The sequence below is a fragment of the Mus pahari genome, chromosome 10 (assembly GCF_900095145.1).
Source record: "Mus pahari chromosome 10, PAHARI_EIJ_v1.1, whole genome shotgun sequence".
Taxonomy (NCBI): Eukaryota; Metazoa; Chordata; class Mammalia; order Rodentia; family Muridae; genus Mus; species Mus pahari.
In genome coordinates, this window is record NC_034599.1 from 113,310,538 (window position 1) to 113,314,030 (window position 3,493).

The 3,493-nt window shown below is 47.7% G+C and overlaps 1 protein-coding gene across 2 annotated transcripts in view; it reads left to right on the forward strand.

Moving 5' to 3' along the window:
* The window catches only part of Myrip (myosin VIIA and Rab interacting protein), a 172,308-nt gene that overhangs the window by 126,209 nt on the left and 42,606 nt on the right, over positions 1–3,493 (forward strand). The window lies entirely within an intron of this gene.

Genomic DNA, 3,493 nt, shown 5'->3' on the forward strand with positions numbered 1-3,493 from the left:
GTGTGTGTGTGTGTGTGTGTGTGTGTGTGTGTGTGTGTGTGTGTGAGAAAAGCCCTCTGACAGGCAGTTACTTATCTGTCTTAGTACATCTTAGGATAGTATTGTGGTTCAATTGTGTCTATGGTCTTCCTGCGTACTCTAGAATGTTCTGCCTCTCCCTTGGGAGCTAGAACTCACATCAACGTCTCATGTAGTCTCACACAATGAAGAGGTTGAAATTAGCTCAGCTACTTTTCTAAGCTCTCATGCCATGGCTGTGACCATGAAAACAGAAGCCAGGGGCCATGAAGCTCCACACACTGTGGGGTCTGTTCCTCACCTAGGGAACACATATGTACAGCAGAACACGGACACATATGTTGTTGCACATAGCAGCTGTTAGTGGTATTCACAAACTGTTGTAGGCCAGACCCAGATCCCTTCCCTGAATAGCAAAAATACTTAACCACACAGTGGCCGCCCTAGGAAGAAACGTTTGAAGATTAACTGTTATTTCCTTTCTATAACTAACCAACAGTCTATGAGCAAAATCCATCCTGTGCAAAGAGCCAGAAATGTCGACTACCTGTCAATCTAAAGACTGTCTGTGAGGGTCACTTTCCTGTTAACCCACTGGTGCCTGGTGGGTAAAGACTGCGGCTACAACACTCAGCAATGGCTGCTCTGTCCGTGTGGTTTCAGGGTTTCCGTTCAGTGTCTTTTATCCCTAGATTCACCATTCAGATACCCAAAAGATCACTTTGCCTCTTTTCTCGCGTCCCCCGCTTCTCCCATTTTCCTCTCACTTCCCTCCTCTTTTTTCTCTTCCCTCCTCTCTCTCTCTCCCCTCTCCTTTCTTTCCTCTCTGTCGCCCATTTCTTCTCTCCTCTTCATCTCCCTCTCCTCTCTGTCTCTGGGTCTCAGCCAGTTGAATCTCATCCCTCCATATATTGTAGACTAGAGTACAAGCACCGTACTTCCTCACACTGGAGGTGGAGGTGTGTCTGCGAAGGCTCCTCCTCTGCCTCCTTCTCCTTGGCTATGGGAAGCTTTGCAGTCACAAGAAACAGGCTGGGTTTCTATGTGACCTAAGACCTTCTGCTGCCAACCAGGGTTCAGCAGAATCTTGTTTTAACATTATTTATTATTTTGGTATTTTGTGTGTATGTGCCCATGCATGCAGTAGCCATGGATGCTACCAGTAAAGGACATCAGATCCCCCTGGAATTGGAGCCACAGGCTAATATAAGACACAATAGTAGCACCAGGAATTGAACCTGGGTCCTCTAGAAGAATAGCCAGAGCTCTTAACCACTGTGTCATCTCTCCAGTTCCAAGCCTACTCTTGGATTTGCCATTTCAGTACAGCAGCCCTGTTCACAAATGGCTGTGAGGAAAGGAGCTACTAAGAGTCCGCTTTGGCCTTGGAGTAGCTCTGGTGGTAAGATGTTTGCTGTGCAAGCATGGGTCCTGAGTTCAGTTCCTCATATCCCACATTTAAAAACAAAGCATTAGGCATAGGGCTGGAGAGATGGCTCAATGCTGCCTGCTCTTGCAGAGCCCGTTTTGTTTGTTTGTTTTGGATTTGGTTTGTTTTTCCCAGCATGCGTATTGGATGACTCACAACGGCGTGTAACTCCAGTTCCAGTAGATCCAACACCCTCTGACCTCCAGAGGCTCCTGCATACTTGGTGTAAATAAACTTATACAAGCACACACACACACATATATGCATAAGTAAAAAAATAATAAATACTTGTTTAAGGAGACAGGAGGAACCCTGGGGTTTCTGATCAGCCAGCTGAGCTGAATCCGAGAGATCCAGCTTCAGAGGGAGATCAGGAAACTGATCTTGGAAACTAAGCTGGAAGGCTGGGAGATTGTGTAAAGACCAGAGTTCAGATCCTCCCGAGCTCTGATAAATGCCAAGTAGACATGGCAGGTGCCTGTAATTCCAGCCTCAGGAGGTAGAGTTGGGGTCCCCAGAACAAACTGGCTAGCACATCAGTGACTGAGAGACCCTGCTTCAAAGAATAAAAGGAAGAGTGACTTAGGATTCTGACACCAACTGCAGGGCATGCACACATATATACACACATAAGCACACATACACACATACACTCACATGCACACACTAACATGCACATACACAACTCACACATATACACACTCACACTTACATGCACACACATATGCACATATACACACTCATATGCACACACATGTACACACATGCATACACATGCACATATGTACATGAACATGCACACATGTATACTCACATGCACACATATATGCATACACATGTACACACCTGCATGAATATACACATATGTACATGCACATGCACACATACACACACGTACACATATATGTGCACATAACACATATACATACACACTCACACATACTTACACACTTACTTATCTGCTCTGGAAAAGCATGGTACCACCCTGTATAAGCATTTCCTGCCGTCATCCTCATGACAACTCAGGGAGGTGGTAACTGCTCTTTTTCACCAATGAGCCAAGTGGGGATCTGAGAATCCTACACTGCTGCATGACTTCAGGCTTCATACCCAGGCCTTGAGACCGCTCTTCTCTCCACTGTGAAACCTGTCCCCGGGGCAGAGGAGGCTACTTTGGTTCTTGGAGGAACCGGTGGCTAGGATCTGGGTCCTGCCTCACTCTGTCATCCAGAGGCTGCAGAGCCATGTGCATGGTCAGCCAGAGCATAAGGCAGATGATGGAGAGCCAGCCAGGAGGGTCAGGTGTGAGCACAGATCCTAGAGAGAAAGGCTTGGAGGTGAGAGGTCTAAGGAGCCAGTGGGCTTCAGCACAGGGTGTGGCAGAAATGAACTCTAAGGAGTGGTGGAATGAGCACCAGGCACCAGGACTGGGGTTCCCAGGAGTCCCCCATTTATATCTTCCTATGGGGGGTATCTAGTGTACTTATGGTGTAAGAAAGCCCTAGTTGCTGACTCTCCGAAGAAAGAGAACTCAGTGTTCTGCCATGACAGATCACAGTAAGCAGTTGGTGTGGAAGTGGGTCACTGGATTTCAAACCCACGTTCCACCAGTACCTGCAATCCTCCAGGCTGGAGTTCTGTAAGGAGCAGGCAAGGACAGTGCTCTGTGGAGATCAGCATTCCATGGAGCAGCAGCAGGTCTGTATCACTTATGAAGTGTGGAGCAGGCTCCTGTCTCAACGTCTTAGACAAAGCTGTAGCCCTGTAGGCCCCTGGTCAAAAAACTGCCTGAGGAGATAGTAGCTCCCATAGGGACTTCAGTGTATACAGGCAGCAAGCATTTTCCCCATGCTCCCTGCTTGTGGGTAAAGCCCTAGGCCAGCCCTCAGTCATCCTGAGTGACTTGAATCCAGTCAAAAGTAATGGGGACCATAGGAACCAGCTCAGAGGGTCCCCAGCCTTCCTTGTACTTTGCTTCCTAGTGGTTTTGGAGTCAGAGAGAAGACACACACACGAGAGAGAGAGAGAGAGAGAGAGAGAGAGAGA